This window comes from Bos grunniens, chromosome 6 (assembly GCF_055505025.1).
Source record: "Bos grunniens cultivar Pamir isolate PY7600 chromosome 6, Bosgru_T2T1.0, whole genome shotgun sequence".
Lineage (NCBI taxonomy): Eukaryota > Metazoa > Chordata > Mammalia > Artiodactyla > Bovidae > Bos > Bos grunniens.
Genome location: NC_141170.1, coordinates 32,888,647 through 32,915,945, shown reverse-complemented (window position 1 = coordinate 32,915,945; position 27,299 = coordinate 32,888,647). Strand labels below are relative to the sequence as shown.

The following is a 27,299-nucleotide window of genomic DNA, read 5'->3' as shown; positions in this document are numbered from 1 at the left end:
TGACTGAACTGAACTGAGACAAAACATGTCACTCAGTTGAAACCTAGAATGGTATCAATAAAAAATTATAGTTTGCTGGAACATTGTAAAGTATACTCCTAAATCTTTTACTGTATTGTAAGTTTTAAATGTTGAAGAATCACTATTTAGGATTTCATTTAGGATTACTTTTAGGATTCATTATTTAGCATTATTAGAAGAATCATTATTTAGGATTATTTTTAGAATCTCAGCTCTTATTCCCAGGTTCAATTACGACAATGCTCAAAATCAGTAATTACTAGAAAATATAGTCCCAAGACATTCTGAGAATCAAACCTATTATTTTGAATATCTTTTCCTTTATTCTCTGTCATGTTATTTGCAACTTGTTTATATGCTTCAGATTTAAAGAAATGTAAGAATAGCAAAAAGTGTTACATTACATGGATGCCTTAAAACCTAATGCACAAAGCTGACTGATGGTTTAACAGTAGCAAATGATTAATTTTCATTTATTATTTAAAGAAAATACTGCAATAGAATTTCCTTAATAATGCCAGGTTTAAAGTAAGATAGCAATCAAATATCCCCTTTTATCATTTACACACTTTCATTAGAGCTCACTTGGTACTAATAATATGAATGCCCTTTCCTACATTTTACAAGTATACTTTTATTATGAATTTCATGGATTTTAAAACAGCTGTCCCTGAAAAAAAATATTATCTGACCTTCTGTGGAATCTGGGCAAGGGCTGATGCAATCATATTAGACTTTTCTTCTGAGAGATTTTTGATCATTGACCCCAGAGTAAACACCACGACTCCATCTTCTCCAGAGCTTTGAACAAACTCTTCGAGCTCCTATGAAGAAAACAGCCTTTGTAATATGAAAGCTTACAGTTATAATTGATGTCACATTCTTCCCAATGTGTCTGAATTATTAGAACAATTCTGTACTTTCATATGTTAATGATTTCAGTGTATAATAAATGGCAAATTAAAAATTATTGTTACTAAAGGCTCATTTAGTAAAGCATATTTGAGGTATGAGTGTGTCTTTGTGCATGTGTGTTTGTGTTTACAAATTATTGACTGCCTGTTATCTTTTGCCATTTGCTGAGCTCTTTACATGTATCATTTAATTTAGATATATGGTAGTTTTATGAGATATGTGTACATTTTCAGATGGGAAGTCTATCTCCGTAAGGTTAAGTAATTTGTTCAAGTCTACACAGCAGTAGCTGGCAGAGAAAATTTCTACCTTTAGTTAAATAGCTCTGGTGCTGCAATTTTTATTTAGCCTTAGATGCTAATAAGGTTGTTTTCATTTTTTCTGCTGAATTATGGTCAGTACAATGACACAATTTTGGTATATTTATTTTTCTCTGTTTTCTAAACTTCTATTTTCTTTTACTTTGATTAGATTTGTTTTTTTATATAAGCTTCCATATATACAGTTAGGAATGAGGTAGCCATGTAACTCCTGACCAGACAAGTAATGCAGAAATACCTATAAAGCATACTCTGAGGATTATAGGAATATAGTAGTAGAAATATAGAGCTTTGAATTGAAAATAAAAACAACCTATATAATCATACTGAAATAAATCTTTCCATCCTCTGTTTAAATAGTAGCAAAACTAAGCCAATTAAGTACAACAACAACAACAAAAATAAGTGTGTGAGGCGTGAAATGGAAAGACAGGGAAGATATTTATATTAAGGGACTTCTCACATGTTTATGGAGAAGGAAATGGCAACCAATTCCAATAATCTTGCCTGGAAAATCCCATAAACAGAGAAGTCTGTCAGATTGCAGTATATGAGGTCGCAAAGTGTCAGACAACACTGAAGTGACTTAGCACTCACACACATGGTTATGGAGGATGTCAAGTTTAATCTGCAGAACAGTACATTAGGCTGGAGACTCAAAAAGCCACTGCTGTAGTTCAAGTTTGAAGGCTGCTTACTGGCATAATTCAGTCTTTTGTTCTAGTTACATCTTCAACTAATTGAATGAGGCTTACCCACATAATGGAGAGTAATTTGTTTAACCAAGGTCCACATCTTTAAAAGTTGATTTCATCTAAAAATAGCCTCTTAATAAGTTCTAGAAAAATGTTTGTCTAAATACCTGGGTACCTGGCCAGGCAAGTTGACACTTAAAGTTAACCATTACACCATGTTGGGAGATGATTTGACTTGAGATATAATGATATCTTTATGTTCAATTATAGCATAGTATTTGTAAGATACTAGGAAATATTTTTTAATTTATATAAAACACATTTTCATGAATAGTTAATGGACTTTGAACAAGAAAAGAAAATATTGAGGACTACTTCATTAGATAATAATACATAATCCAAAATAAAGGCTACTCACCTTCTTACTGTAGTGTATAGTCTAAGAAAATAATGACCATTAAATTCTATGTCTGTTTTCTCTGTTTGGGGATCAAATACTTTAACAATAAACCAGAAATCATTTTAAGAGATAAATACTCATAACTGGGTCAGGAAGATCCCCTGGAGAAGGGAATGGCAATTCCATTCCAGTATTCTTGCCTTGAAAATTCCATGAACAGAAGACGCTGGCAGACTATAGTCCATGGGGTCTCAAAGAGTCAGATATGACTGAGTGACTAACACTTCACACTTCATTCATGTAGGACAATAATAAGCACATTTAATTACCTTAGGTAGGGGCTTTGCAGGCTTGCAGTGCAGTCCTCCAACAAACTCAGTATTAGGTAAGTAAGGTTGAGGAAATTCAAAATCCCAGTAACTTCAAAACAACCACATGTCAGCTTTCCCTATAATCTCACATAGTGTGGTAGGTTTTCCTGAATAAAAATGAGGGATAAGAGAGGGAAAGGAATCTGATATGTTAAATGAGAGATATATCTTCACCTAATTTTCTAAGTAAATTCTTAAAGACCAATACGCAGCCTGTGCAACCCAGGTTAAATCAATTGGCCTTTTCCCCTGAAGAGTACACATAGTCAGATTATGAATAAAGAAGCACGGATTTGGGCTTCCCTTGTGATTCAGCTAGTAAAGAATCCGCCTGAAATGCCAGAGACCTGGGTTCGATCCCTGGGTTGTGAACATCCCCTTGAGAAGGAAAAAGCTACCCATTCCAGTATTCTGGCCTGGAGAATCCCATGGACTTGCATAGTCCAAGGGGTCACAAAGAATCCCACATGACTGAGCGACTTTCACTTTCAAACACAGATTTAAGTATGGAGCGAAGCCAAAAGCCTGTTGCTCTCTCTCTCTGTCAATGGAGTCTTTCATCTTGATCTAAGCCTGAGCCCACTCAGGTGCTCCTCTAAGTACAAGAAACTTAGGTAGCGATTCTCAGCCTTCTGTGGTAGAGTTGCACCGTCTTCTCTGGAATTCCAGTTTATCTCATCCTCATTGCTCCAAAAGCCTCTGATTATGTTGAAAAACAACTTGCGTTTTACCCATCTTTTTTTCTATTATTTTCAAGTGTGTTATCACAACTAATTGCATCCTGAATACTTTTAATACAATTCTTAAAATGTCTCCTTTGCTATAGGAAATGAAATTTCTTATTTTATAAGATTTTATCCTCTTGGTGAAAATATTGCATTGCATAATAATCTGGTGATGAAATAATTTCTATTTTATAGTGAATCTTACCCAGAGTTTTGGTGTCCTTTTGAAATATATGCTCCATGTCACTGAGAGGAGGAAACCATAGCCATCTGGTTTCTCACTACATGGCTTTTTGAATATTTTCCATGATGTTCTAAGTGCACTAAAGTTTTGACTAGAAAATATAAGGGATTTTGAACTCCTAGGAAGATGTATCTGCATAACAGATCAAGGCAAATCTCAGTAAATGAGGGGTTTTATTCTGGTAATGGCAATATCCACTTTCATACTCAGCACATATCTTTAGGAAAATGTGCATAGGTTTTACTTTGTCATTTATTTTTTAATTTACTCTGAACTTTTGAGATAATATACTTTGAAGTTAATTGTTAACTGTTATATGTCTGTCTGGTAGAAAATACCATCTCCCAAATCATGATTCTATTGCTCTATAGGGCATTTTTTTTTTTGATCATTGTTTTGTCTAGCCTACTACTCTTATCCTAAAATTCCTTTGTCTCTTGAAAGTTTTATAAAGAGTTTCACAAGTTTTTGAAATGAAGGCTCTTTCTTGGTTATTTTCTCATCAATTATTTGAACATAACTATGACATGTTTTAATAAATAAATAATTTTATAAATTACTTTTAATGTACATTTATACATAAATTTATATTCATGCATATATTTATTATATGTTTATATATTTATAATAAATAAATGTATATTAATATAATATATTTATAATTTTATAGATAAAAGTTGTTAATTATGCATTATATTTTTAAAATTTGAAAAACATGCTTGTAATATATAATATAATGAAAATTTTAAATTCTGAATAGCCAAATTATATCTATAACTTATAGAATTTTAACATTGATGAGGATAAAAAAAAATGTGTTTCTTCTATTTACCAAGTATTTACTCTTCCTCTCAGATTATTGGTATACTCCACCAAAGGATATTCTAAATTGCTAAGAATTATGGAAGAATCAGGGACAGAGTAATATTCTTATCACTGGAAAAGATGTTCCTAAACTGAGTGTCAGACTTCTGGGATCAGAAGTAAACAAACAGCTTCAATCCAATTGTAGATCATTCAAGGCTTAATCCATGACTCAGAAAATGTCGCTTTGATGACATTTTAAGTTATCTTTACTCAGTGTTGCCTTTTGTAGCTTGAACTCTCAATATGGATGTGTGATAGTTTCTCCCCACATTTTATAGGGCCATTTCTAGAGATATAAGCACCTGTCCATCACAAAATGCCCAGAAGAAGTTTCAGTGCAACATATTGACCTTGATTAAGTCATATGCCTTTTTGAACATATTACATATTGCTAGAAAGCAGAGTTCTTTAGATGCACTCATGTTGTTTGTGAGTTGTTGAGTAATTTCTCAGAGGAAATATTGAATAGACTTATGGTCACTTCCTTTTTTCCAGTGACGTGAAAGTTGTTCAGTCGTGTGCAACTCTTAGTGATCCCATGGACTATACAGTCCATGTAAATCTCCAGGCCAAAATACTGGAGTGGGTAGCCTTTCCCTTCTCCAGAGGATCTTCCCAACCCAGGGATCGAACCCAAGTCTCCCACATTTTAGGCAGATTCTTTACCAGACAAGCCATAAGGGAAGCCCAAGAATACTGGAGTGGGTAGCTTATCCCTTCTCCAGCAGATCTTCTCGACCCAGGAATTGAACTGGGATCTCCTACACTGCACATGAATTCTTGACCAAATGAGCTATACATTTCAATCCTATATCTTTTTTATGTTTTTAGGAATAAACAAAATTTTTAGTAATGATAGGATAGTAGAGATAAATCTGTTAAAACTAGTAACAAGGAAAATAATAAAAATTCGTATTAAAATGAAAAAGTTCCAAATAGACAAATCAATCCTGAGAAAGAAAAACAAAGATGTAGGCATCACACACTCTGATTTTAAGAAATATTATAAAGCTATATTAATCAAAACAATACATGCAGGTTTAAAAACAGTCACATGTTCCATTAGAACAGAAGCAAAAGCCCAAAGATAAGCTTATGCATATGTGGTCAAAAAATATTTCATAAGAAAGCCAAAAATACTCAATGAAAGAAGATAGTCTCTTAAATAATTATTACTAAAAAAAAAAAAAAAAGGATAGTCACATAGAAAAGAATAAAACTAAACTCTGATCTTACCCCACTACAAAATTATATTAAAATGGATAAGAGGCTTAAATATAAGACTTAAAACCATAAAATTACTCAAAGAAAACAAAGGGAAATAATTCTTGACATTCACAGTGGCAGTGAATTTAGATATGATACCTAAAGTACAAGTGGGCTTCCCTGGTGGCTCAGCTGGTAAAGAATCTGGCTACAATGTGGGAGAACTGGGTTTGATCCCTGGGTTAGGAAGATACTCTGGAGAAGGGAAAGGCTACCCACTCCAATATTGTGGCTTGGAGAATTCATGGACTGTATCTTGATATTAACATGGTGAAGTAGAAGGATGTGCGCTCATCTTCTGTGTGAACTCCAAAATTGCAACTAGCTGCTAAACAACCATCGACCAGGAGAAGGTTGGATTCCCCCTAAAAAGATACCCCAGGTCCAAGAGCAAAGGAGAAGCCCCAACAAGAGAGTAGGAGGGGGGAAATTGCAGTTAGAATCAAACGCCATAGTCGCCAGAGATGCTTGGAGGGCTCAAACAAAATCTGCACACCAAGACCCAGAGATCCCAATGAAACTGAGTCAGAACTGCCCTTGATTGTTTGATTGTCTCCTGAAGAGGTACGGGTCAACAGTGGCCTGCCGCAGTGACAGGGGCTATGACTGCAGCAGACTTGTGTCATGAAGCATGTGGCATAAGCCCTCTTGGAGGAAGTCGCCATTAGCCCCACCATAGAGTTGGTGAGCAGATGAGAACCCCTCAGGGAATATGACTTTGAAGGCTAGTGGGGCATCATTATAGAACTTTCTGTAATGTTCTTCCACAGGATTGGAGAACCAGACACTTGGAAAGCACAAAAAACAATCTTGCACACACCAGCAGCCAGGAGAAATGAGCAGTGTCCCCACAAGAGACTGAGTCAGACTTGCCTATGAGTGTTGAAGAGTCTCCAGTGGAGGCATGGGTTTGACGACCAGTAACGTTGAGGATTTTGGCCACCTGATGCGAAGAGCTGACTCATTTGAAAAGACCCTGATGCTAGGGAAGATTACAGGTGAGAGGAGAAGGGGACGGCAGAGGATGAGATGGTTGGATTGCATCACTGATGCAGTGGACATGAGTTTGAGTAACTCCAGGACTTGGTGATGGACAGGGAGGCCTGGCATGCTGCAGGCCATAGGGTGGCAAAGAGTCTGACATGACTGAGTGACTGAACTGACTGACTGACAATGCTGAGGAAGATGAATTTGAATGGTTCTATGAAGACCTACAAAACCTTCTAGAACTAACACCCAAAAAAGATGTTCTTTTCATTATAGGGGACTGGAATGCAAAAGTAGGAGGTAAAGAAATACCTGGAGTAGCAGGCAAGTTTGGCGTTGGAGTACAGAATGAAGCAGAGCAAAGGCTAATAGAGTTCTGCCAAGAGAATGCACTGTTCATAGCAAACACCCTCTTCCAACAACACAAGAAAAGACTCTACACATGCATAACACCAGATGGTCAAAACCAAAATCAGATTATTATATTCTCTGCAGTGAAAGATGGAGAAGCTCTATACAGTCAGCAAAAACAAGACTGGGAGCTGACTGTGACTAAGATTATGAATTCCTTATGGCCAAATTCAGATAAATTGAAGAAAGTAGGGAAAGCCACTAGACCATTCAGGTATGACCTAAAACAAATCCCTTACTATACAGTGGAAGTGAGAAATAGATTCAAGGGATTAAATATGATAGACAGAGTGCCTGATGAACTATGCTTGGAGATTCCTGACATTGTACAGGAGACAGGGATCAAGACCATCACCAAGAAAAGAAATGCAAAAGAGCAAAATGGTAGTCTGAGGAGGCCTTACAAATAGCTGTGAACAGAAGAGAAGCAAAAAAAAAAAAAAAAGGAGAAAAAGAAAGAGATATCCATTTGAATGCAGAGTTCCAAAGAATAACCAGTAGAGATAAGAAAGACTTCCTCAGGGATCAGTGAAAAGAAATAGAGGAAAACAAAATAACGGGAAAGACTAGAGATCTTTTCAAGAAAATTAGAGATACTAAGGGAACATTTCATGTAAAGATGGGCTCGATATAGACAAAAACTGGTATGAACCTAATAGAAGAAGAAAATATTAAGAGGAGGCAAGAATATACAGAAGAAGTATACAAAAAAGATCTTCATGACCCAGATAATCATGATGGTATGATCACTTATCTAGAGCCAGATAATCTGGAATGTGAAGTCAAGTGGGCCTTAGGAAGCATCACTATGAACAAAGCTAGTGGAGGTGATGGAATTCCAGTTGAGCTATTTCAAATCCTGAAAGATGATGCTGTGAAAGTGCTGCCCTCAATATGCCAGCAAATTTGGAAAACTCAGCAGTGGCCACAGGACTGGAAAGACCAGTTCTCATTCCAATCCCAAAGAAAGGCAATGACAAAGAATGCTTAAACTACCACACAATTGCATTCATCTCACATTCTAGCAAAGTAATGCTCAAAATTCTCAAAGCCAGGCTTCAATAGTAAATGAACCATGAACTTCAAGATGTTCAAGCTGGTTTTAGAAAAGGCAGAGGAACCAGAGATCAAATTGCCAACATTCCTTGGATCATCGAAAAAGCAAGAGAGTTCCAGAAAAACACCTATTTATGCTTTATTGACTATGTCAAAGCCTTTAATTGTGTGGATCATAACAAACTGTGGAATATTCTTAAACAGATGGGAATAGCAGATCACCTGACCTGCCTGTTGAGAAATATGTATGCAGATCAGGAAGCAGCAGTTAGAACTGGACATGGAACAACAGACTGGTTCCAAATAGGAAAAGGAGTATGTCAAAGATGTATGTGTCTAACTGCTTACTTAACTTATATGCAGAGTACATCATTAGAAATGCTGGACTGAATGAAGCACAAGCTGGAATCAAGATTGACAGGAGAAATATCAATAACCTCAGATATGCAGATGACACCACTCTTATGGCAGAAAATGAAGAAGAACTAAAAAGCCTCTTGATGAAAGTGAAAGAGGAGAGTGAAAACGTTGGCTTAAAGCTCAACATTCAGATAACTAACATCATGACATCTGGTCCCATCACTTCATCGCAAATAGATAGGGAAACAGTGGAAACAGTGAGAGATTTAATTTTTTGGGCTCCAAAATCATTGCATATGGTGATTGCAGCCTTGAAATTAAAAGCCACTTGCTCCTTGGAAGAAAAGTTATGACCAACCTGCTGCTGCTGCTGCTGCTAAGTCGCTTCAGTCGTGTCCGACTCTGTGCGACCCCATGGACTGCAGACTACTAGGCTTCTCAGTCCATGGGATTCTCCAGGCAAGCACACTGGAGTGGGTTGCCATTTCCTTCTCCAATGCATGAAAGTGGAAAGTGAAAGTGAAGTCGCTCAGTCGTGTCTGACTCTTAGCGACCCCATGGACCGCAGCCTACCAGGCTCCTCGATCCATGGGATTTTCCGGGCAACAGCACTGGAGTGGGGTGCCATTGCCTTCTCCAATGACCAACCTAAACAGCATATTAAAAAGCAGAGATGTTTCTTTGCCAAAAAAATGCCCATCTAGTCAAGGTTATGGTTTTTTCCAGGAGTCATGCATGGATGTGAGAGTTGTACTATAAAGAAAGTTGAGTGCTAAAGAATTGATAAATTTGAACTGTGGTGTTAGAGAAGGCTCTTGAGAATCCCTTGGACTGCAAGGAGATCCAACCAGTCCACCCTAAAGGAAATCAATCACAAATATTCATTGGAAGGACTGATGCTGAAGCTGAAACTCCAATACTTTGGTCACATGATGTGAAAACTGGTTCATTTGAAAAGACCCTGATGCTGGGAAAGATTGAAGGCAGGAAGAGAAAAAGATGACAGAGGATGAGATGGCTGGATGGCATCACTGACTCAATGGACATGAGTTTGAGTAAACTCCAGGAGGTTGAATGAACAGGAAGTCATGGCATGCTGCAGTCCATGGGGTTGCAAAGAGTCAGACATGACTGAGCCACTGAACTGAAGTAAACTGAACTGAAACAACGGGGAGGTAACACAGCCCCACCCATCAGGAGAAAATTGGATTAAAGATTGACTGAGCATGGCCCTACCCATTAGAATAAAACCCAGTGTCCCCCACAATTAAGCTCTCCCGTCAGTTCAGTTCAGTTCAGTCCCTCAGTCGTGCCCGATTCTTTGTGATCCCATGAACCACAGCATGCCAGGCCTCCCTGTCCATCATCAACTCATGGAGTCCACCCAAACCCATGTCCGTTGAGTGGGTGACGCCATCCAACCATCAATTTGAGATTGATGCAATCTCAAAAACGACAGAATGATCTCTGTTCGTTTCCAAGGCAAACCATTCAATATGGTAATCCAAGACTCTCCCATCAGGAAGCTTCATAAGCCTCTTATTCTTATTCATCAGAGGGCAGGCAGAATGAAAACCATCATTATACAAAACTAATAAAAGTGATCACATGGACCACAGCCTCATCTAACTCAGTGAAATTGTGAGCCATTACATTTAGTGCTGCAAAGATGGAGAGGTCATGATGGAAAGTTCTAACAAAATGCAGTCCACTGAAGAAGAGAATGGCAAACCACATCAATATTCTTTCCTTGAGAATGCCACGAGTAATATGAAAAGGCAAAAAGATATGACACTGAAAGATGAATACCTCAGGCCGGTAGGTGCCCAACATGCTACTGGAGAAGAGTGGAGAAATAACTCCAGAAAGAATAAAGTGATGGACCAAAAGCAAAAACAATGCCAGGTGTAAATGTGACTGGTGATCGAAGTAAGTCTGATGCTGTAAAGAACAATATTGCACCAGCTCAGTTCAGTTCAGTCGGTCAGTCATGTCTGACTCTTTGTGACTCCATGGACTTCAGCACACCAGGCTTCCCTGTCCATCACCAACTCACGGAGATACTCAAACTCATGTCCATTGAATCAGTGATGCCACCCAACCATCTTATCCTCTGTCATCCCCTTCTCCTCCTGCCTTCAATCTTTCCCAACATCAGGGTCTTTTCAAATGAGCCAGTTTTTCACATCATGTGAACAAACTATTGGAGTTTCAGCTTGAGCATCAGTCCTTCCAACGAATATTCAGGGCTGATTTCCTTTAAGATGGACTGGTTGGATCTCCGTGTAGTCCAAGGGACTCTCGAGAGTCTTCTCCAACACCACAGTTCAAAAGCATCAATTCTTCGTGCTCAGATTTCTTTATAGTCCAATTCTCACATTCATACATTACTACTGGAAAACCCATAGTTTTGACTAGATGGTCCTTTGTCGGTAAAGCAATGTCTCTGCATTTTAATAAGCTGTCTAGGTTGGTCATAATTTATCTTCCAAGGAGCAAGCGTTCTTTTAATTTCATGGCTGCAGTCACCACCTGCAGTGATTTTGAACCCCCCCCCCCCAAATTAAAGTCTGTCACTCTTTCCATTGCTTTCCTATCTATTTGCCATAAAGTGATGGAATTGGATGCCATGATCTTAGTTTACTGAATGTTGAGTTTTAAACAAACTTTTTCACTCTCCTCTACTACTACATCTACTTCTGCTTTATTGACTACCTCAAAGCCCTTGACTGTGTGGATTACAAAATAATGGAAAAATTCTTCAAGAGATGGGACTATCAGACCAATGTACTTGCCTCCTGAGAAATCCATGTGCAGATCAAGAAACAACAGTTAGAACTGGATATGGGACAACAGACTTGTTCCAAATAGGGAAAAGAGTATGTCAAAGTTGTATATTGTCACACTGCTTATTTAACTTATATGAAGAGTACATATTGAAAAATGCCAGGATGGATGAAGCACAAGCTGGAATGAAGATGGCAGGGACATATATCAATAACCTCAGATGTGCAGACGACACCACCATCCTGGCAGAAAGCCAACAGTAGCTGAGGATCCTCTTGATGAAAATGAATGAGGAGAGTAAAAAAGTTGTCTTAAAACTCAATATTCAAAAAATGAGGATCATAGCATCTGGTCCCATGACTTAATGACAAATTGATGGTGAAACAATGGAAACACTGAGAGACTTTATTTTGGGGAGCTCCTAAATCACTGTAGATCATGATGCAGCCATGAAGTTAAAAGATGCTTGCTCATTGGAAAAAAAGCTATGAACAACCTAGACAGCATATTAAATTCCAGAGACATTAATTTTCTGATAAAGGGCCATCTAATCAAAGCTATGGTTTTTCCAGTAGTCATGTATGAATGGATTTGGACTGTAAAGAAAACTGAGCACTGAAGAATGGATGCTTTTGAACTGTGCTGTTGGAACAAACTCTTGAGGGTACCTTGGATTGCAAGGAGATCAAACCCATCATTCCTAAAAGAAATCAGTCCTAAATATTCATTGGAAGAAGTGATGCTGAAGCTGAAGCTCCAATACATTGGCCACCTGATGCAAAGAACTGACTCACTGGAAATGAACCTGATGCTGGGCAAGACTGAAGGCAGGAGAAGAAGTGGATGATAGAGGATGAGATGGTTGGATGGCATCACTGACCCTATGGACAGTGAGTTTGTGTAGGCTAAGGGAGTTGGTGATGTACAGGGAAGCCTGGAATGCTGCTATCCATGGGGTTTCAAGGAATAAGACATGGTTGAGCTACTGAACTGAACTGAAAGTATAAGTAACAATATAAAAAAATGAACTAGGTGAACTTCTTTCAACTAGTGGCTGCTGCACACTGCACAGTAAGAGAAATGATCAACAAACAAGAAGGCAGCCTATGAAAATAGAAAAAATATTTGCAAACTCTATGTCTGCAATGTGGTTATTGTTCTTGTTCAGTCACTCATTCATGTTCTACATTTCGTGGCACCATGGACTACAGCAATCCAGGCTTTCCTATCCTTCATCATCTCCTGGAGCCTGCTCAAACTCATGTCCACTGAGATGGTAGTCCCATCCAAACAGCTGGTCCTCTGTCATTCCCATTTCCTCCTGCCTTAAATCTTGCCCAGCATCAGGATCTTTTCTAGTAAGTCGGTTCTTCACATCAGGTGGCCAAAATATTGGAGCTTCAGCTTCAGCATCAGTCCTTCCAATGAATCTTAAGGATTGATTTCCTTTAGGATTGACTGGTTTGATCTCCTTGCAGTCTAAGGGAGTCTCAAGATGTTTCTCCAACACCACAGTTCAAAAGGATCAGTTCTTCCATGATCAGCCTTCTTTATGGTCCAACTGTTGCATCAATATAAAATTACTGGTCAAACCATAGCTTTGACTATATGGATCTTTGTTGCCTAAGTAATGTCTCTGCTTTTTAATATGCTGTCTAGGTTTGTCACAGCTTTTCTTCCAAAGTGAAAGGTCTTTTAATTTCATGGCTGCAATCATTATCTGCAGTGATTTTGGAGCCCAAGAAAATAAAGTCTCTCACTCTTTCCGTTGTTTTCCCCATCTTTTTTCATTGGTGATGGGACCGTATGCCATGATCTTCATTTTTTGAATGTTGTGTTAAACCAGTTTTTCACCTTCATCAAGTCTCTGTTGTTCCTCTTCACTTTCTACCATAAGGGTGGTGTCATTTGCATATCTGAGGCTATTGGTATTTCTCTTGGCAATCTAGATTCCAGCTTGTGCTTCATCCACCCTGGCATTTTTCATGATGTATTCTCCATCATGAAAATAAGCCAGGGAGAGGATATACAGCCTTGATGTACTCCTTTCCCTATTTGGAACCAGTCTGTTGTTCCATTTCCAGTTCTTACTGTTCCTTTTGACCTCCATACAAGCTTTGCAGGAGTCAGGTAAGATAATCTGGTATTCCCATCTCTTGAAGAATTTTTCCATTATTTTGTAATCCACACAGTCAAAGTTTTTGACATTGCAATAAAGTGGTACTAGATATTTTTCTGGAGCTCTCAATTTTTCTACGATCCAGCAGATGTTGACGATTTGATCTCTGGTTCTTTGCCCTTTTCTAAATCCAGCTTGAACATCCACAGTGTTGCAGCATGGCTTTGAGAATATTCAGCATTACTTTGCTAGCGTGTGAGATGAGTGCAATTGTGTGGTAGTTTGAGCTTTCTTTGGCATTGCCTTTCTTTGGGAATGGGATGAAAACTGATCTTTCTGAGTCCTGTTGCCAATGCTGATTTTTCCAAATTTGCTGGCATATTGAGTGCAGCACTTTCACAGCATCATCTTTTAGGACTTGAAATAGCTCAGCTGGAATTTCATCACCTCCACTAGCTTTGTTTGTAGTGATGCTTCCTAAGGCCCACTTAACTTCAGACTCCAGGATGTCTGACTCTATGTGCATGACCACACCATCATGGTTATCTGGGTCATGAAGATGTTTTTTATACAGTTCTTCTGTGTATTCTTGCCACCTCTTCTTAATATCTTCTGCTTCTATTAGGTCCATACCGTATCTGTTCTTTATTGTGCCCATCTTTGCATGAAAATTTCCCTTGGTATCTCTAATTTTCTTGAAGAGATCTCTAGTCTTTCCCATTGTATTGTCTTTCTCTATTTCTTTGCACTGATCACTTAGGAAGATTTTCTTATCTCTCCTTGCTATTCTTTGGAACTCTGCATTCAGATGAATATATCTTTCCTTTTCTCCTTTGCCTTTAGCTTCTCTTCTTTTGTCAGCTAATTGTAAGGATTCCTCAGACATTTTGCCTTTTGCATTTCTTTTTCTTGGAGATAGTCTTGATCACTGCCTCCTGTACAATGTTATGAACCTCCATCCTTAGTTCGTCAGGAACTCTGTCTATCAGATCTCATTCTTTAAATCTATTTGTCGTTTCTACTGTATAATCACACTGGATTTGATTTAGGTCATACCTGAATGGTCCAGTGGATTTCTCTACTTTCTTTAATTAAAGTATGAATTGGGTAATAAGGAGTTCATGATCTGAGCCAGAATCAACTTCCTGTCTTGTTTTTGCTGACTGTATAGTTCTTCTCCATCTTCAACTCCAAGGAATATAATCAATCTGATTTCGGTGTTGACCATCTGGTGATGTCCACATCTAGAGACTTCTCTTGTGCTGTTGAAGAGGGTGTTTGCTATGACCATTGCCTTCTCTTGACAAAACTCTGTTAGCCTTTTCCCCGCTTCATTTTGTACTCCATAGTCAATTTGCCTGTTACTCCAGCTATCTCTTGACTTCCTGCTTTTGCCTTCCAGTCCCTTATGATGAAAAGGACATCAACAAACAAGATGGCAGACTAAAAGGTCATGTGCTCATCTTCTCCTGTGTGAACTCCAAAGTTGCAACTAGCTGCTGTACAACCACGGACAGAATGTTGGATTCCACCAAAAAAAAAAAAAAAAAAAAAAAAAGATATCCCAATTCCAAGGGCAAAGGAGAAGCCTCAATAAGATGGTAGGAGGGGCAAAATTGTCTTTATAATCAAACCTCATACTCACCAGAGATGCTTGGAGGACTCAAACAAACTCTTGTGCACACCAAGACCCAGATGTCCCATAGAGACTGAGCGAGACCTACCTTTGATTGTTTGAGTATCTCCTGCAAAGGTATGGGTCAGCAGTCGCCTCCTGTGGGGACAGGGAATCTAACTGCAGCAGGTCTGGATTATCCAATGAGAGGCCTAAGCCTCATGGTGGAGGTCGTCATTAGCCCTACCATAGAGCCGCTGAGCAGATGACCCACAAACTGCAGAACAATTATACTAAAGATTTTCCCACACTGTTAAGAAAGTTCAGATTTTCTTAGAACAGATTTTCCAATCTGGGAATCTGGCAATGTAACTGAGAACCCACAGGGAATTTGACTTTGGAGGCCAGTGGGAGACCGAGCCAGACTTGCCTTTGGGTGTCCAAGAGTCTCTGGTGGAGGCATGGGTTGAAAGTTTGGCCTCAGGCCAAACAACAGGGAAGGAACCTAGCCCCGCTCATCAGCAGAAAATTGGATTAAAGATTCACTGAGCATGGCCCTGCCCATCAGAACAAAACCGGTTCCCCCACAACAGGCTCTCCCATCAGAAAACTTGCATAAGCCTCTTATCTTTTTCATCAGACGGCAGACAGAATGAAAACCACAATGAAAAACACAGAAAACTAACCAAACTGATCACATGGACCACAGCCTTGTCTAACTCAATGAAACTGTAAGCCATGCCGTGTAGGGCCACCCAAGATGAGTGGGTCACAGCAGAAAGTTCTGGCAAAATCTGGTACACTGGAGAAGACAATGCCAAATCACTTCAGTATTCTTGCCTTGAGAACCCCACGAACAGTATGAAAAGGCAAAAAGATATGACACTGAAAGATGAAATCCCTAGGACGGTAGATGCCCAATATGCTACTGGAGAAGAGTGGAGAAATAACTCCAGATACAATGAAGAGATGGAGCGAAAGCAAAAATAATGTCCAGGTTTAGATGTAACTGGTGACAGAAGTAAAGTCTGATGCTGTAAGAGAATATTGAATAGGAACCTGGAATGTTCAGCCCACAAGTCAACATAAATTGGAAGTGATCAAAAAGGAGATAGCAAGAGTGAACATAGACATTTTAGGAATCAGTGAACTAAAATGAACTGGAGTGGGTGAATTTAATTCAGATGACCACTGTATCTACTACCATGGGCAAGAATAACTTAGAAGAAATGGGAGTGTTCCTCATAGTCAAGAAAAGTGTGTGAAATGCAGTACTTGGGTCCAATCTCAAAAATAACAAAAGTAGAAATTAAGAGTTTTCAAATAAATACCATTTGTATTTATGTGTAGCGATGGATATTATCTAGAGTTATTTGGTGATTATTTCACAATAGGTGCAAATATCTAATCATTTTGTTGTATACCTGTGTTGAAACAAAATTATTTTAAGTCCGGAGAAGCAAAATTTTGCATGAAAATTTTTCTACCAGTTGAGCCACTGCCCGGCACTCCCTGTTTTAGTGTGCAATGTGCTTCTGCATTATACATTAACTAGATCCCCTCAGAAGACACAGGGAAGTTTACTCTACAGAAAAACTAATTTCCTCCTGGCACCAGCAACCTAACTCATTAAAAGCTAACATTCTTTCCTTAATCTTTTAAGGGGTCACAGTGACCCACCACTCACTTTTTAGGACTACATAAACTGGCAATATAATGTTCTGATGTATAACTCTTTCATGTATAACCCCTTCCCTCAAAAACTTATATGACAGTTCTTTAACTTCTAATGGGCAGAGCATTCCTCAGAGCTTCCTGACAGATTTTCTCCAGGGTTATAATCCTCAGATTGGCTCAAATGAAATCTTCCATACTATTCTAGGTTGACTATTGACTAATTTTTTGTCACAATCTGAAACTAATACAGTGTTGCATGTTAATAATACCTCAAAAAAAATCTAACTAAATAATATACGAAAGGTACTGTTTTCTCAAAGATAAGTTACCTCTTATGCAAAACTTCCTTATCATAATCACATAAACATAATAAAAAATAAATTAGTCAAAAGCAAAATAGAAGAGGTACATGGGCTTGCTAAAATAGAGAAAAAATTTGTGCTCAGGGTCAAAAGTCACTAGTTGACCTCTAATGACCTCTAACCTTAAATAGAAGAAGAACAAAATACTAAAGTGAGTTAAAAAATCTAGAAGCATGGTCCTATAGGAAAAAAAATCTTCTTTTGTTTTTACACTTTTGAAGACAAGAACAAATGAAACCAAACTACATTATTTATTTTCTAGTTTCATGCTCACCACATTGCAAACCTGGTCATCAATTAACTATTCTTTCATAGAATACAAATATAAAGCCTTAAGAAGAACAGGTTAATCAGAAAGGAATCAGGTTGTGAAAAAGGAGAAGCAGAACACAAGAGTAGTCCAGGGTTATGGAAATTAAGCACACTGTCAGATTTGGGTTTTCCAGACACTCCAAAAACTTAAGCTTAAATATAGAGAATATTCCTTTTTGGATATATACCAGGGTTCCCCTGGTGACTTTGATGGTAAAGAATCAACCTGCAATGCAGGAGACCTGGGTTCGATCTCTGGGTTGGGAAGATCCTCTAGAAGATGGAATGTTATCATTATTCAATCATATAACACAAAACAACAACAAAAACAATTAGAGTGTTATTAATTTTTACATTCAAAACAGTGTAGCCACCCTAAAATAGCATTTGTAAGTTTTCATACAGTTAGATAAATGTTTACATTATTTATAGAATATAAGAATATTTATTACATACATATTATTCTTACCTAAAACCTTGCTGTAATATTCATCCCATTCCGGAAATACATAATAGGAATATATCATGTCACTCACTGTATACAGTAACCAGTTCTCCAGCCTCTGTATAAAAGTCATCTTGTCTGTCAGTCTTGATGTGATACCAGGAACATATGAAGAAGGCATAGGAAGCCCAGCACACAGTCTTTCAATGACATTCGCACAGAAAAACCGAAAAGTGAATATAAATGGAATATTCAGGAGTTCAGCCACCAATTCCCCACAAAAACTTAAAGGGTCAGCAATACAGACATCAAACTTGGCTGCCTGTAGCCTGCTGAGTAACTCCTTGTTTGTGATAGCACTGTCACACACTCTTCTGTTTATTAATAAAAATTTTCTCTCTAAGTCTGCCAGTTTTATTTGCATTTCCCACCATGAGAGTTTTGGCAGTTCAAAAGTTTCTTCATAGAGAATGGTATTGAGCTCTTCTATCAAAGTTTCTTTAGTTACTGAAATATGGAGGATCTCCACATGATAGGGAATCTTGGTATGATCAATTGCAAGATTTTGTGAAGGTACCAGGACAGTTATCTCATGCCCACGAAAGTGAAGCTCTTCTAGAATAACTTGTAAATTAATCCAGTGACTAAAATCCGCAGGCCATACAAGAACTTTGCCCGTCCTCCCGGAGTCAAGGAAACATAGATGCAGCATGAAAAGGATGCAGAAGCCTTTCACAGTCTTCATGGTTAACTCTTGCTTGAATTAAATCTTAAACCAAATGCATGAAACTCACAATCCAAAGATCTCTCCTTAACAATTCCAATGAGTTCATAGTAGGTTGGGCTGAACTTTGAAATGTGTACTTTGTATAATGGATTAAAATGGAAAGCAACTGCTTTGAAGTGAAAAAAAAACAAAAAACAAAAAAAAAACTTGATAAAACACAATACACTGAGTTAGGAAATATTTACTCAGGCTTAAACACAAATCCATAATGATTTCTAAGTAATATTTTAAAATCTGAGATTATGTGATTGCATATTCTATTAGGGCTAGATTTTTTGGAATATTTTTTCTGGTTTTATTTTTAAGATCATTTGAACAGGAAGATCTCTATAGTGTTTTTTTTTTTTTACTGATAACTCTTCTAGATATTTTAGGTACAGAAGAGATCATCACTTAATGCTGGAAATACGCACACTTTAAGAGATGTTAAGGCAAGGAGATTTATTTTATTTTTAATTTTATACTGGATTATAGTTGATTAACAATGTGTTAGTTTCAGGTGTACAGCAAAGTGATTCAGTTATACATATACATATATCTGCTCTTTTCAAAATTCTTTTCACATTTATGTTGTTACAGAATATTGAGCAGAATTTCCTGTGGTTTATAATAAGTATAGTAAGTCCTTGTTGGTTCAACTACTTTAAATATAGTAGTCTATATCTGCTAATCCAAACTCCCAATTTATTTTTCCCCCTACCTTGCCCATTTTGTAACCATAAGTTTGTTTTTAGTGTGTATCTGTTTTTGTTTTGTAAATAAGTTCTTTTTTCTTTTTTTAGATTGCACATATAAGCAATGTGATAGTTATCTTTCTCTGTATTCCTTAGTCACTTAGTATGATCACTTTCAGGTCTATCTGTGTTGATGCAATATTTTGGAGATTAATCCCTTGTCAATTTATTCATCTGTAAATATTTTTTCCCACTCTGAGGTTGCCTTCCTATTTTGCTTATGTTCTGCTTTGCTGTGCAACAGCTTTTGAGTTTAATTTGATCCCATTTGTTAGTTTAGTTTTCATTTCCAATACTCTTGGAAATGAATCAAAAAGGATATTATTGTGATTTATTCAAAGAATGTTTTGGTCTTACATTTAGGTCCTTAATCCATTTTGAGTTAATTTTTGTATATGATGTTAAATAATGTTCTACTTTCATTCTTTTACATATATCTTTCCAGTTTTCCCAGCACCACCTATTGAAGATCCTGTTTTTTTCTCCACAGTTAGAGATTAATTGAATATAAGTCTGTGGGTTTATTTCTGGACTTTCTATTCTGTTCCAGTGATCTATATCTGTTTTGTGCCAGTACCATCTGCCTTGTTGACTATAGCTTTGTAGTGTAGTCTGGGAGAGCTTATTCCTCCACCTTTGTTTTTCTTTCTCAAAATTGCTTTCACCATTCAGGGTCTTTTGTGTCTCCATAATTTTTTTTTAATTGTGTTAGTTTATAAAAAATACCATTGGTAATTTGGTAGGGATTGCATTGAATCTGTAGATTGCCTTGAGTACAGTAGAAATTTTGATAATATTGATTCTTCCAATTCAAGACTATGGTATATATTTCCATCTGATTGTGTCATCTTTGATTTATTTCATCAGGGTCTTATCCTGTTCAGAGCACAGGTCTTTGGCTTCCTTGGTACGATTATTCCTAGATATTTTATTCTTTTTGATGAAATGGTAATGGGGATTGTTTTTCTTTAATTTCTTTCTGATCATTCATTGCTGGTGTATAGAAATACAACAAATTTCTGTATTAATTTTGTATCCTGTTTACTTACCAAATTCATTCATGAGATCTAGTAGTTTTGTGCATCATCTTTAGGATTTTCTATGTGTAGTATCATGTTTTCCATAAACAGTGATAGTTTTTTTTTTTTTTTCTAGATCTTTTATTGGTGTATAGCTGCTTTACATTGTTGTGTTAGTTTCTGTTGTACAACAAAGTGATCAGCTGTACGTATACATATGTACCCTCCCTCTTGGACCTCTTTGTGAATCCCCATCCCACCATCTAAGTCACCAAAGAGCAACAAGCAGAGCTCCATAAACTATACAGCAGGTTTCTACCATTTATCTGTTTTGCACATGGTAGGTTATATATGTCAAACCCAATCTCCCAATTCATTCCCCCTCCCAAGTCCACATATCTGTACTCTATGTCTGCATCTATACCCTTGTCCTGCAAATAGATTAATCTGTACCTTTTTTTTTTCAGATTCCACATGTATGCATTAATATATGTTATTCATTTATCTGCTGATGGACATTTATGTCACTTCTATGTTCTGGCTATTGCATTAATAAATAGTACTGAAATGACATTTGAGGTGCATATATCTTTTTGACATATGGCTTTCTTAGAGTACATGACCAGTTAGGAATTGCTGATCTTCTGGTAGTTCTATTTTTAGTATTTTAGGGAACATCTTTACTGTTCTCCATGTGGCTATACCAATTTGCATTCCAACCAACAGTGCAAGAGGGCTCCCTTTTCTTCATTCTTTCTCCAACATTTATTGCTTGTAGATTTTTTGATGATAGCCATTCTGAGTGGTGTGAGGTGATGTTGTTGTTCAGTTGAGCAGTTGTGTCTGACTCCTGCAACCCCATGAATTGCAGCATGCTAGGCATCACTGTCCTTTGCTATCTCCTAGACTTTGCCCAAACTCATGTCCACTGATTTAGTGATGCCAATCAACCATCTCCTCTTCTGTCACTCCATACTCCTCTTGCCTTCAAACTTTCCAAAGAGTCAGCTTTTCACATCAGGTAGCCGAAGTATTTGAGATTCAGCTTCTGCATCAATCCTTCCAATGAATATTCAGGGTTGATTTCCTTTAGGATTGACTGGTTTGATCTCTTTGCTGTCCAATGGTTTCTCAAGAATCTTCACCAGCACTACAGTTAGAAAGCATTCATTCTTCAGCATTCAGCCTTCTTTATATTCCAAATATCACATCCATACATGACTACTGGAAAAACCATAACCTTGACTATAGAGACCTTTATCAGCAAAGTGATGTCTCCACTTTTTAATGCTCTGTTTAGGTTTGTCATGGGCTTCCATCATAGTGTGGTTGGTAAAGTATCTGCCTGCAATGCAGGAGACCTAGGTTCGATCCCTGGGTCAGGAAGACACCCTGGAGAAGGAACTGGCAACCCACTCCTATATACTCACCTGGAGAATCCCATGGACAGAGGAGACTGGCTTGGGGTCACAAGAGACAGACACGACTTAGCACCTAAACCACGAATCCCACCAGGTTTGTCATAGCTTTCCTCTCAAGGAACAATCATCTTTTAACTTCGTGGCTGCAGTCACGGTCTGCAGTGATTTTCCAGCCCAAGAAAATAAAATCTGTCACTGTTTCCACTTTTTCCCCATCTATTTGCCATGACATGTTGGGACTGGATGCCATGATCCTAGATTTTTTGAATGAGTTTTAAGCTGCCTCTTTCACTCTTCCACCTTCATCAAGTGGCTCCTTAAGTCCTCTTTACTATCTGTTATTATGAGTTCAGATTTAAACAGATTTTATATTTTGTTAAAAGTACTGAGGAAATGGAAGTATTTATAGCCCCTAATATAAAATTTCTCAACCACTATAGACAGCTTGTAGAAATAACCTTTCTTTATGAAATATTATACACATGGAATTAAAGTTTTCACTATGGATGGGAAGACTTATAGATTCCTGCTGAGATTTGCATCATTATGGAGGGCTCTTACACAGCTCGGGTGGCTTCCCTCCGTGAAGAATAATGGTTTACATCTGAATATTGCATTAACTGTGAAAGGTAGATGTCTGAATTTCATGGTGTCATATGGACTGTTGATATCATATATGAGGGAATTACATCTAAATATATGAAGGACTATTTTTTTTGGAGAGAAAGTGGGTGGCAGTAACTGACAATGAGAATTAGAATCTCAGCCTGTTTGGCAAAGTTTAGAGAAAAAATCTAGAACCATGGCAGAGCTGGAATGAGATTCAGAGGCAAAGAACCTGGGGAAAAAATAAAATTGAAAAGCAGAAAATAGTAGGTAGCTGTTGGGGTCCAGCCCCAGCAGGATCCAAGGGTACCCTCAGGATGGACGGCGTCAGTTAATGAATGACACGGGGAGGCCAAGCTTCAGTAAGCGAGGCCCGTAACTTAATTTTCAAAAGGCGCTTTTATACCCTGACTTGTACATAGAGGGAAATGAAAGATGCAAGGTCATGCAGAGACAGCCCAAACACTCCAGCAGTTTTGCCCTTATCGAAACCAGGATTTTTTTCTGTATGCCTTTCCATAAACAAGGGTCTTGTGCTATGTACATTATCTTCTGGCCTGGAGGCCTGTTGACATTTTATGACCCTTTTTTTAATAAAGGTTGATCAACCAGAAAACTTGTTTTCCCTTGAAGTGTTTTTTCTTTATATTTCTAATCTGTGTCAGCCTCAGAAAGTACTAAACAGAGTTACATTCTCACGGAACAAAGGTGCATGAGTCACAACAAAGAAAGAACTTATTAGCTCAAAGGTCTGATGTGGTTAATACCAAGGCTACTACTTGTTTTTCTTACATTCCAACTACATTAACTAATGCACTCCCAGGTGCACAATGGACAAGGGATATGGGAACTTGGCAGCAAGCATTGGCCCAATAATGAAGCCCTTTACCAGTACTATTCTAATAATAATGGGCTTTATGCCCATTAGGACTTTTAGAATGTTTAGGCTTCTCGTGCCTTTCATGGTTGGGAAGTTGTGAACAATCATGTGTGTTAGTTGTAAGAGTAAGGAAAAACCTGTCAAGCAAGCTAGAATGCCAACAGATGGGTTAGAACAGAAATATTCCTTTCATGCCCAGGAGACTTATCAACTTAAGAGCCCTAAGTTGATTTTCTCCAGAGAAAGGTGGTCAGGGATAGCCCCCTGCTAATATCAGAAGAGTGGTTGAAAGGCATAATATAGTAAACAGTAGACAGACAGATTTTGGTTTCTGGGTAGGTGCTCGAAAAGGTCCAGGGAATCCTTCGAGTCCTGATCCGCCTTTGCCTGTCAGGTCTTCTCCGCATGACCTTTGTCATGGGTGGGATCTCCCATGGTGGTTCCCGGCAGGTAGCAATTCATGTACACTGCAAAATTTATGTTTTCTGCTCCATAGGCAGCAGATCCTTCTAAATTCCAACTCTATTACCATTTAGAATATTACCGTTGATACTCCCATTAATTTAGGCAATATGTTAGACTTCAGTAAGCAGGTGACTTATTATCTTTGGTAAAATATATAGAACATAATGGAAACAAACACTTCCCTTATCATAAAGGCAAGTAAATTTAATAATCAAAGTATAACACTGCGTGAATAACATTTTTTTATAACATACAGAACCTGATGCTGTGTTCATATATATATATATATATATATATATATATGAATGTACACACATGAACAAAAAGCTTGCATCTACCTATAGTATTTTAGATTATCATGATCCAGAAAAACTTGAGCAGGACTACATAATATAATCACATATGAATTGTTAAAGAGTTTAAAATATATTTTATTTTATTTTTTAATATAAATTTATTTATTTTAATTGGAGGCTAATTACTTTACAATATTGTATTGGTTTTGCCTTACATCAACATGAATCCGCCACAGGTGTACACATGTTCTCCATCCTGAACCCCTCTCCCACCTGCCTCCCCATACCATCCCTCTTAAAAGATATTTTAAAGCATATTACTTTAACTATAAGAGCCAGAGGTCATAAAACTCCAAAAGTAATGTTTATTAGTACTTAAACTAGAGAAATGTAACCTATTACAAAGATTTGGCCTTTGTATACCTAAAATTATTATCAGATTTTTAATACAATGATTTTAATCATGTATAGATGTGCTAAGTCTCTTCGGTCATATCTGAGTCATTGGGCCCTTGTGGACTGTAGCCAGCCAGGTTCCTTAGTCCATGGGGTTCTCCAGGCAAGAATACTGGAGTGGATTGCCATACCCTCCTCTAGGGAATCTTTTCTGACCCATGGATCACACCCATGTCTTTTATGTCTCCTGCATTGGCAGGCAGGTTCTTAACCACTGACACCACCTGGGAAACCCCATAATGATATATAGATGACACAAATAGGTAAATATTATGGTTTAAGAAAAGCTTTGGTCCCTACAAGATAGAATATATGCATTTAGTTGTCAGAGTAATCTTTTTTAATGAACTCAGAAAATTCAGAAATAAAGTCTCTAAATCCTGAGTTACTTAAACTCCTTTATGTTAACATCATTGCATATTGATAAAAAATGAAGATATATCTTGAGTTTGGCATAAAATGACCAAAGATTAAACTATGATTTAAAGACTATTATAGGAAAGGATATTATCATATTGCTAATATATGATTTAGGTTTATGGTGTATTACTGCTTTAATTACATGCATTATGTCTTTAGCAACATCAGTGCTTGCATTTTTAAGTTCTATTCCTTAAAGTAATATAATTATTTAATTATTCAAAGCCTCATAAAATTGAGAAAATATATTTTTAGCTCCTCTATTTCTTTACAGTTCATTCCCCAACTAATAATAAATTATGATTACCTTGTTCTCATACCTGTAAAAGACAGTAATTGCCCAAATCATTTATATCTATTCTGATAGTGTTATATTTGTTCAGTTTTTATATTTGGTAGACTTACATTTGTATTTAGTTATTTTAGGTCTAACTTGATTTATAGATGTCAAAGTTCATGGTGAATCATTTACTGAACTTGGTTAATAGATAACATCATCTGAGTTAGACTGAATAACTTTTTTGACGTCAAGGGCAAATTATTGGCAAGCGTATTGAAGATAGACTTTTAGAAAAGAAAGGAAGAGATTTTTTTTAATGGAAAATTTGATGGAATTTCAAGACAAAATCATGGCCAGAACTCCCCATATTCACCTATAGGATTAGAGAAGGATAAAAAAGAGAACATTCTATTTTTAGAGACATGTTTGTTTTATTAAAATTCAATTTATGTTTTCATATTTGCTGCAGATTTCAGGCTGATGCTAGTTAGTAAGATGCCTAGATACTTGTGCTTAGTATAGTAGTCACAGTACAGCTCATGAGAGGACCAGGAGAAATATTGAGACAAAGTAAAAGAAAGAAAGAACTGGATTAACTCCTGAATTTCTGAAGGAGAAATCATCCCCAAAAAAGCAGCATTTATGGGAAGTGCATTTTCTGTCCAAAGTGTCTGCAGTGCAACTCTAAACAGTTTTTTTCTTCTTTGCAAATATTTTTATTGTAAATAAAATTAATGTAGGATTCAAGTTAAGTAAACTTTTGATATAGTTGTTGGTATCTGACTCTTTGTGACCCCGTGGACTGCAGCACACCAGTCTATTCTGTCCTTCACTATCTCCCAGTTGTTGTTTAGTTGCTAAGTCATGTCCAACTCTTTGTGATCCCCTGGAATGTAGCCTGTCAGGCTCCTCTGTCTATGGGATTTCCCAGGCAAGAATACTGGAGTGGGTTGCCATTTCTTCCTCTGAGGGATCTTCCTGGGTCAGGGATCAAATGAGAGTCTTCTGCACTGGTAAGCATTTTCTTTACTGGTAACCCACTAGGGAAGCCCTCACTATCTCCCAGAGTTTTCTCAAATTTATGTCCATTGAGTCAGTGATGCTATCTAACCATCCCATCCTCCACCACCTCCTTCTTCCAAAAGCAGGGTCTTCCCCAGTGAATCAACTCTTCTTATCAGGTGGCCAAAGTATTGGAGATTCAATGGTAGCATCAGTCCTTCCAGTGAATATTCACGGTTGATTTCCTTTAGTATTGACTGGTTTGATCTCCTTGCAGTTCAAAGGACCCTCAAGAGTCTTCTCCAGCACTACAATTTTAAGGCATCAATTCTTCACTGCTGGGCTTTCTTGGTCCAACTCTCATAAATATACAGGAAAAAGGATAACTTTGAGTACATAGACCTTTGTCTGCAAAGTGGTATCTCTGCTTTTTAACACACTGTCTAGGTTTGTCATAGCTTTTCTTCTGAGGAGCAAGCATCTTTTAATTTCATGGCTACAGTCAGCATCCACAGTGATTTTGGAGGATAAGAAAGCAGTTTCCACTTTTCCTCCTTCTATTTGTTATGAAATGATGGGACCAGGTGCCATGATTTTCATTTTTTTTTTTTAATGCTCAGCTTTAAGCCAGCTTTTCCCTCTTTTACCCTCATCAAAAACCTCTTTAGTTCCTTTTTACTTTCTGTCATTAGACGGGTATCATCTGTGTATCACCTGAGGTTGATATTTCTGCGGCAATCTCGATTCCTGCTTGTCCAGGCCAGCATTTCGCATGATGCACTCTACATACAGTTAAATAAGCAGAATGACAATATACAGCCTTATTGTATTTAAGTTAGTTTAAAAGAGTGGGCATTAAATTCAAGTCATTTACTTTGGCCCATCGTACGAATAACCATGAAAACATACAATAATCAGCTAGTTCTCTGAAGCCAAGAAGTGTTAAAATACAAATGAAGTACTATCATTATTAATATC

At 37.4% G+C, this 27,299-nt stretch overlaps 1 pseudogene across 1 annotated transcript in view; it reads right to left on the bottom strand.

Annotated features, from left to right (window-relative positions):
* LOC147370544 (UDP-glucuronosyltransferase 2C1-like) overlaps positions 1–18,794 on the bottom strand; it is a 39,368-nt pseudogene extending 20,574 nt beyond the window's left edge. The window contains exons 1-3 of the transcript XR_015165349.1: positions 17,980–18,794; positions 2,681–2,829; positions 714–845 (exon numbers count right to left, since the gene is read on the bottom strand). The product of XR_015165349.1 is annotated as a UDP-glucuronosyltransferase 2C1-like (transcript). The remainder of the gene's footprint in view (positions 1–713; positions 846–2,680; positions 2,830–17,979) is intronic.
* Between the last annotated feature and the right edge of the window lie 8,505 nt (positions 18,795–27,299).